The sequence below is a fragment of the Palaemon carinicauda genome, chromosome 5 (assembly GCF_036898095.1).
Source record: "Palaemon carinicauda isolate YSFRI2023 chromosome 5, ASM3689809v2, whole genome shotgun sequence".
In the NCBI taxonomy this organism is placed as follows: domain Eukaryota; kingdom Metazoa; phylum Arthropoda; class Malacostraca; order Decapoda; family Palaemonidae; genus Palaemon; species Palaemon carinicauda.
This window is the reverse complement of record NC_090729.1, coordinates 143,314,474-143,324,375: the sequence shown is the minus strand read 5'-3', so window position 1 is coordinate 143,324,375 and position 9,902 is coordinate 143,314,474.

Sequence of the window (9,902 nt, the reverse complement as noted above, 5' to 3'; positions counted from 1 at the left end):
CTTTCTCACAACAACCAACCGATACACTAACTACCTTTCGCTCGCTGACACAAACCCTGTCTCTCTCTCTCTCTCTCTCTCTCTCTCTCTCTCTCTCTCTCTCTCTCTCTCTCTCTCTCTCTCTCTGGGTTTGGCAAACAAAAAGAAAAAAGAAAAAAAAAATTAATCCTCCACATTCCTCCCCCCTTACTTTGCCAAATCCGTCTCACACAACACTTACCTAATTTTTTTCATGACCTGGTTGCAGTCGGGAACAGGACCTCTGCTCCGAGTAACTGGACCTTCATACACTCTCACATTCACTTCCTCATTATCACAATCATTCGGTACATTACCACTATTTCTATCTAAATCCCCATCATCTAATATATCATGCACTATCCCATATACCTCACTATCATCTGGCCCAAAAATCTCACTTATTTCCCTCAGCAATTCATCCTTTTTATCAAAACTATTTTCTACTTTAATAAAAGATTCATTCATACTTCTTATCATTCTCCTATCTCTCATTCTCGCATTTGGCATACTTTCTTTTACATCATTTAAGGAAAAACCACACACACTAAAGGTATCACTCTTACTCAGCCATGATTCATCTGTATTAATACATTTATCTTCCACACTCACTTGCACATTTACACCCTTGTCATACTTATTCTGGTTCCTACCTTGCACTTTTCCTTGCACTTTATCCTCACCAAAAATTTTCAAACGCTTCTTTTTCTTTATTCAACTAGGACTAATTGCTTATTTTTCAGCCCTAACTTCTCATGCATACTAGGTTCATACTTATTCATTTCCAACCAATTATTCATCCCATTCTCACGAACATTGATCCTATTCCTTCCACACACACAGGAGGACTCACCCAGCTGAACCCTCTCACACTCTAGTTTCCCGAACATCCTGGCTGACTTACTCCCTTCATCCTACACACTCTAGCTACATGTCCATCTACACCACATTCAGTACACTTACACTTACAGGCTCCTTGCACATTTTAGCATAATGACCATCCTTACCCTTATTACCACAAATAACATTCATACGATTACTACGACATCCACTCGATATGTGCCTAGTCATACCACACCGATAACATTTTACCCCTTTCTCTTTCTTGCACTCGCTAATTCTATGCCCTACCTCACCACATCCAAAACAAGCACCTAGAGCCCATCTACATTAATTTTTTTTATGACCTTCCTTTCCACACCTATAACACTTTTCATCACGGACATGACTATCTGATATACCTTGTAGCACACTCACACTCCTATCCCTATTGCGCCAATTACCCTGCCTAGATCCACCATTTGCTTGCACAGTTCCTCCAGTTACTTGCCCTAACACTTCTATCTATTACCTGATCAGCTATCCTCATTGGCCCTCTCAAAATTGCATCCTTATAACTAAAAAATTCTATTACACTTTCTTCCATTCCAGTTCTTACACTCACAGATTTACTTTCTTTCATGCACCTATCTAACTCATAATCCTCAACTATATCTAGTATATCATCCCATGTCAATCTCTTTTGCGTCCACTTCATTTTCTCCTTCATTTCAAATTAATAAATTCACACACATTCTCATTAATTCCGTATTCTCATTTATGCCTTCATCCCTATACTTCTTCCTGGCTAACATTTCCAACCTACATACATACATTGATATTGCTTCTCCTATATTCATCCGTGCCTCATCAAAATCATTCTTACGCTTATACCTAACACTCCCTTTCATACATTTTACCTGTTCAATTATTCTCTTTTTCACACTTTCATAATCAACATCCCCCTACACTCAATATCACACCACATATCGTCAACAAATACCCTGTCAAATACTCTCCTAACTCCCTAGCCCAAACTCTCTTACTATCACCATACTTAGCTTGACAGAATCTTTCATACTCCCTAAAAAAGTCATACACATCCCTACTGCTATGTACATTAAACCTTTCACACTTTGGTACCTCTTATTACCACTGTCTTACAAACTTCAAATTCATTCTCACTACTATCTTCACTGCCTAAGCCCTTCTTGTTTCCTTCTTCCTCATTCGAATATAACGAATCCAGTTCGACACTTAAATTCCTATCCTTAACCAATCCCTTCTTACCCTTTTTCTTACTTACCACTTTCACCCATTCATGATCATCCTCACTCTCTTCCTGACCTTTCTTCTTTTCCCTCTTCACATTAATTTTACCTTTCTTCTCATTCTTCCTATCAAATTTCTGTTCATCCTTACTATGCCTTATTCCCTTATCTTCAATCTCACTATCACTACCTTCCCCATTGTCACTTACCTTAGCCTTCTCTTCCACTATCAACCCATTACCCGCAGCATAGGCCACTCCTCCAATTGCGCCTTCACCCATGAACGTTTTCATCATTCCCATTACTTTCCCCATCATAGCTTCCATTCATTTCTCCATTTGTTCTTCATTTTCTAGCATACTAATCTCAATACCCTCTTCCACTCTCTCTTCAGTTCCATGAATTTCCCTCAGTTTCCTTTGCATCTTCTCATTCTCACAACTCAGCCTCGCATTCTCACGCAACAACTTCTCTTTCTCTACAGACAACTTCTCTTCACGCTCTTTACTCAGCCACAATTCCCTTTCAAAACCCTTAACTGATCTTCCATGTTTCATCAACCTTATATCTAATTTTTAATCCTAATTCCGTCCTTCGTCCATCAGTCCGGCTTCCAATCCCACCTCGTCAGTCCCTGTTCGGGCACCAAAATGATGTGGCGGGATGTTGCAACAACAACCCCCACACCCTTGAATCACTCTAACTGACAAATGTCTCCTCTGCACAAACTTTCCCCTTACGTTATCATAAACTGGACTCTTAGACAGAAGGGAAATGAAAACAAACCATAACCTTCATGCTATATACCTTAGAAGCTAAAATAATTAACAAAACCTTTCCACAATCAAATAAACCCTAACAAAACTTAAAACTAACCACACACCAAAACCAATATTTGTTTATGTGTGGACCTCTATGTCCACACAAGAGCCAACAGTTCTTTTATAGTCCAACCACAACTCTGTAGCCACCGGAACACTGACAAATTTAAATACACAATTGTATTAATTGATTTTGGTTGTGAACGTTATTATCATCATCATCTTCATCATCATCATCATCATCATCATCATCATACGTAATTGTAACTGTAATACACAAGCCAGGTCATCACCTGTTTAACAATCCAAAAGAGCAGTCTAAATATAATCAATTCCAGGCCAGGTCAGCAACTACAGATTGGCATTCATAGAATAACTCTCCAAAGGAGGAATTACAGCTCAAAAAGAAAAAAAAAAACACTTATGAACACTCCTAGCTAACTAAACTATCGCACTATAATCAAAGATAAATAATAAATTGTTCCTATCATTCACAATCACGACAAGCAAATATAAACAAAACTGTACTTACAGGCTAAGTGGAAAGGAAAAACAGTCACCCTAGGGCAACTGAGAACACTATCCAACTCCCAAAAGGATCTTCAAGACTGCAGTTCCCCGCCATGACGAATCAACAGCATGGGAGGATAGACACCCTCATCCAACCAGTAAGATTAGGTGAAAAAAGGTATGGTGCAAAGTGAGAATTTACCAGGCATGGCCACCAGCTATGGTAGGCTAGCCTAAGTCAATGCTGATAAAGAACACTCGAGAAACACCCAGGAAGGATGGGGGGATACCATAAACATGCCACACTTTAAAATAATATTATAAAACAAATTCCTACAGTAAAATGACTAAATTAATAAGCTTTTCTGAGCAATTTGGAACATGCTGCCATGGCACCGACCGCATGCCAATAAAAGCGTACAAATCAATGAAAATACTAGGTGAAGACGTAAAATTTTCAAACACACAAAAATAGGGGGTACTCAACTTAGTCAATAAGGAAGAAGCTGAAGCATCCATGATAAAAAATCACTCAAAAACCTGAGAAAAAATTGCAGACTCTCTCCAAGTGACCAACAAAGATGGGGCGGCGAAGGAGAATGGTTCAACAGGAAAAATGTTAGTTGTAGCCTATGGAGATCTGGAGTTGTAACGCCTCTCTTGCCCTCGTATCCTACCCTCATCTTTCCTTCGAGATGCGGTTAACTCTATTCAGGGAAGGATAACCATGGCTTATTAAGACGCCCCTTCTTTATACACAATATCTCTTGGGATATTCGTTCAGGATGTTAAAACTCTGTTGATACCACTAAGGTAATTTTCTCTGGTATATCACTCGCAGCAATATCCCAGATAGAAGCTGCCAATGAGGAACCTCCATCAGGACAACATGGCTCGAGGCCAAATAATGGAATCTATTTTTGGGTGATATGGCCATGTCATCCTGATAGAAGGTTCCTTTAGGCAGTTTTCTAAGGGATATTTGGCTACAGTGACACTCCCAGAGAAATGACAACAGGTCTCCAGATTTCTAACTCCTGGCGCGAGTATCCTTAAAATAACTCATAAGGATATCGCATAATATCAGGGGACGTATTTCTTGATATGAGACATAGCAATATTCATCCCGAATAGAGTTTTTACTTTGAGGGGGAAATGGAAGGGGAGCCGTCATGAAAGTTACCCGGTGGATCCCCTCTGCGTACTACTACGGCGAACTATTCCTTGTTGCAATTAAGCATGGATAGCCGCAGATAGAGTAGTTTTGGGTGGGGATTTGTTACATAGATGTATACTCCTTTTTAGAAAGGAGGGAGGGTCCATCAGGACGACATGGCCATATCACCGAAAAATAGATTTTTCACTTTGCTCAGAATCCGTTTTTTGGGCTCAGCCATGTCGTCCTGATGGAAGTTTACCAGAGAATTACTTGAAAGTACTATATCTGTGGGTTTGTATAAGTGCCATTACCTTGACTCAGATTCTTATATGGTCTCCCAGACCAAATGTATATAGGACATTACCGTTATTTGTCATATCCACTAAGTTTGGAACTAACTTAGGGCTTACTGCCCCCTGCAGGGAATATGTCGATACCGACTATAAAGCGTCAAGGTTGTATACATAGGAACAAAGTGGAACTTTAGCGATTACCAGGTTGTTCTTACAGAGGTACATTATCAAGTATTTTTATTTTAGGAAAATAAGACTCTGTAAAAATTTATTCGAATTCATGTAAGGCGAATAAAATGCAAATACATTTCATGTATTTATTTGTATAGACAAAAATAAATACAACAACGAATGTATTGAAAATAGAATCTTTTACATAGTCAACATCATCAAGGTATACATATTTGTAACCTGTAAGGGGAGAAATATATATTAGTAAATCACAGGTGCCACTTAATAAATAAAATTATTAAATTAATTTCACTTAGATGTTGGATATGTTTTAACACTGTACGAATGTTCACACGGCACTGATGTTATTAGTGAGATTCTACACCTATATAGAACAGTCCAAGAATAACCATAGTGAATCTCAATAAAAGTATTAAACTAAAAGGTGCTAATACCTGTTCACCCTTTACACTGTTAAGTCCCAAACAGTTCACTGTTCATCGCAGCACTAGACGACAGGTTTTATAACACTACCTGCCGCCACCACAAAGTGTTTTATTTCAAGCACTTGCTTCGCATAATGTTTATAAAAGACTCTAGAGGATTTCCAACCTGTATATGAGCGGAGTCTATCAAAGTCCATATGCTGAAAGAAGTTCAGCGAGGAAGTAATTTTTCAAGGATCGTGGCCTGCGGGTGTACTGTCAGGATCCGCTCTGTGAATAAAGTAGGTGAGTTTTGCCCTCAGTTGTTTTAGGGATAAGTTTGATCCTGAGGTTTCGCCTATGAAGGGCTGTCCTTCCTTGAAATCTGAACTTCTTCGAAGATAGACCTTAAGACGCTCTACTGGACATAGAGAGACATCTTCCTTCAGAGGGCAGATTCTCCAAGGACCTCACCTCTTGGTGGGTAGCTCGTTTTTGGCGAGAAAGGTAGGATTGGGAAAAAGATTCAGTTCTCCCTAGTCTCTGGATAGGGCCACTATTTCACTAACTCTAGCCCCTGAGGCTATAGCGGACAAGAATATCACTTTCTGTGATAGATCCTTTAGGGAACAATCTTTGTTTTTAAAGTTCGAACCGTAGTGCAAGACTTTGTCCAAGGACCATGATATGGGCTTTGGAGGGGTTGCTGGTTTAAGTCTAGCGCATGCTTTCAGAATCTTATTGAAGATTTCGTTCGACAGGTCCACCTGGAAGGTGTAGAGAAGAGGTCTAGTCAAAACTGACTTACACGTACTTATCGTGGTGGAAGCCAGGCCTTGTTCATGAAGGTGGATGAAGAAGGACAGGCAGAAGTCTATTAAGATTTCTGCCGGCCTGTTTGCTTTGAAAAAGGAGATCCACTTCTTCCAAGACGATTCATGTTGTCTTCTGGTTGACTTTGACTTGTACTCTTCTATAAAGTCGGTGTTGTCTTTTGAAATCCTGAACTTTTTCTTGGCTGCTAAGGCGAGAAAATCATGAGATATAGGCTTTGGGTTCTCAATGATGAAGCGTAGACAGTCGACTTCTGAACCAGTTGGGATAGAACTGGGTTCGGTAGAGGAAACAGCCTTAGCCTCAGTTCTATCACTAGAGGGAACCAATTGCTCTTGGGCCATTTGGGGGCCACTACTGCTGCTGTCCCCTTGAAGGATCTCAGCTTGCTGAGGAACTTCAGCAGGAGATTTGTTGGAGGGAACAGATAGATATGATTCCATCTGTTCCAATCAAGGAACATGACGTCCATCGCCTCTGCACAAGGGTCCTCGTATGGGGCTACATATCGAGGTAGTTTCTTGTTGTCGCTCGTTGCGAAGAGGTCGATCTGCAGTTCTGGGACTTTTCCAAGATGAAGGAGAATGAGTCTGCGTCTAGGGACCATTCTCACTCTATCGGCTTTCGCCTGGATAGAGCGTCCGCCGTCACATTGCGGAACCCTTGTAGGTGAACTGCTGATAAATGCCATCTTTTCTTTCTTGCCAAGCGAAAGATGGCCAAAAATACGTGGTTGATGTAGGGCGATCTCGAGCCTTGTCGGTTCAGATATTTCACTATCACCTCACTGTCCAAGACCAGCTATACGTGGGCTGATCTGTGAGGGGATAGTTCTTCAACGTCAGGAAGACTGCCATGGCCTCCAGAATGTTGATGTTAAAGGTCTTGAACTGGCGTGACCAGTTCCCTTGTACTTTCTTTAGATGGGAATGACCTCCCCATCCTTCTGGTGTGGCATCCGTGTGGATGATTACTAACGATTGCGGTGGTTGCAAGGGAATAGTCCTTGCTAGGCTCTTGACCTTCGACCATGGCCTCAGAAGCGATCGCAGTAAGGTCGGTGTCGGTCTCTGTTGATCTCTTTGAGCGTTTCATGCTTATCTTCTCCAGACTCCTGACACATCCTTTAGCTATGCTCTTAGCACTGGGTCTGTTACTGCTGCGAACTGGAGACAGCCCAGTACTCTTTCCTGTTGGCTATTTGAAATCTTGTTGAATTTCAGTAGTCTCTTGATAGAACCCGCAATCTCTCTCCTCTTCTTCGGTGGAATGGAGAGGCGGTGTGACTGATAGTTCCAATATATTCCCAACCATTGAAACTCTTGATCTGGAGAAAGGCGAAACTTCTTGTAGTTGATCTTGAAGCCCTGATGGTCCAGGAACTGGATCACCTTCGTGGCTGTCTGCAGACAAGCACTCTTGGGTGCTGCCCACACCAGCCAGTCGCCCAGGTATGCTGCTACCTGAATGCCTTCTAAGAGTAGCTGTTGTACGACTGTGTCCGCAAGTTTTGTGAAAATCCTTGGGGCTATGGTTAGTCCGAAGGGCATGGCTTTAAAGGTTTACTTTGTCTTCTGTAACTTGAATCCTAGGTAGGAGGAGAGGGGGCGGCTGACTGGAAGGTGCCAGTAAGCATCTGCCAGGTCTATTGAGACTGTGTACGCCCCTTTCGGTAACAGGTTCCTTATGTATTGTAAGGTTAACATCCGGAACTTGTTGTTCTCGATGAACTTGTTGAGTGGAGACAAGTCTAGAATGATATAGCAGGACAGCAGTTCAACGAGAACCTTCTGAAGCTGTCGGGCTGCGAAGAGAACAGGAGACAAATGAGACACTAGCCGCCTTTCTCTCTCTCCAGAACTGCATGGAGATGTGTACAGGCATCTCAAGTACCCCATGTATGTACACGGTCCTAGCCAAGATGCACATGGCTACACTAGTCAAGGACCTGTACGCTTTCATGAAGGGCAGGAGGGACTGTAGAGAATACGTGTTTGCCAATGCAACGGTCAAGCACGAGCCTAGGAAGTTAATCACATCATGTATCTGGGGTAAGGACCTCTTCCCAAAGGAAGCAGTCCAAAAGGTAGTTGCTAAAGCCGCCACAGAGAATAGGAACCTTCTCCAAAAGTGTGGCATATATGCCAAAAGAAAATCTTCCCCTGATGCTGGTCCCTAACCCAAGAGGAAGACGAAGAAGCCAAGACTGCCTCATCAACCTCCGCAACATCCCACGGTGTCCATGACCATGGTGCCCCAAATGGTTGCTCAGCCGTACACCAGTTTCCAGAAGGTGCCTCAGCAGTTAGTAGCCCAGTCACCAGCCTTTAACCCAGGCTTTGAGACGCACACCACTACCTTTCACCCAAAAGGTAGAGGATCTAGACAAGGCTCCTCAAGAAACCTCTCAAGGGGTAGAGCAGTACGTGGTTAGGATAACAAACCCTCCGGATCATCCAAGCAATGAGACACTCAAGATAGGAGGAAGACTCTTCCACTTTCGGGATCGTTGGACCTTCGATTTCTGGGCCGACAGCCTAATCAAGAATGGACTAGGGTGGAAATGGAAAAGAACTCCACCTTCCTTTCCTCAATTCTTCCAACACTCCACCCCCTTATTGGAAGAATATACCTTAGAACTCTTGAACAAAAAAGGTCATAAGGAAAGTAAAGTCCATCAAATTCCAAGGAAAGCTGTTTTGTGTTCCGAAGAAGGACTCGGATAAACTCAGAGTCATTCTAGACTCGTCTCCACTCAACAAGTTCATCGAGAACAACAAGTTCCGGATGTTATTCTTACACCACATAAGGACCCTGTTACCAAAAGGGGCGTACATAGTCTCAATAGACCTGGCAGATGCTTACTGGCACCTTCCAGTCAGCCGCCCAATCTCCTCCTACCTAGGATTCAAGCTACAGAAGACAAAGTATGTCTTCAAAGCCATGCCCTTTGAACTAAACATAGCCCCAAGGATTTTCACAAAACTTGCGAACACAGTCGTACAACAGCTACGCTTAGAAGGCGTTCAGGAGCATCCAAGACTGCTTGTCTGCAGGCAGCCACGAAAGTGATCCAGTTCCAGGAACCTCTGGGCTTCAAGATCAACTACAAGAAGTTTCATCTCTCTCCAGCTCAAGAGTCTCAATGGTTGGGAATCCATTGGAACTTGGAGTTACACTGCCTCTCCATTCCACCAAAGAAGAGGAGAGAGATTGCGGGGTCTGTCAAGAGACTACTGAAATTCAACAAGATTTCAAGATGCCCACAGGAAAGAGTACTGGGCTCTCTCCAGTTTGCAGCAGTAACAGACCCAGTGCTAAGAGCACAGCTAAAGGAGTGTCAGGAGTCTGGAGAAGATAAGCATGAAACGCTCGAAGAGATCAACAGAGACCGACACAGACCTTCCTGTGATCGCTTCTGAGGCTGTGGTCGAAGGTCAAGAGCCTAGCAAGGACTATTCCCTTACAACCACCTTAACCATCAGTAGTCATCCACACAGATGCCTCAATGGAAGGATGGGGAGGTCAATCCCATCAAAGGAAAGTTCAAGGGACTTGGTCATTCCTGTTCAAGACCTTTC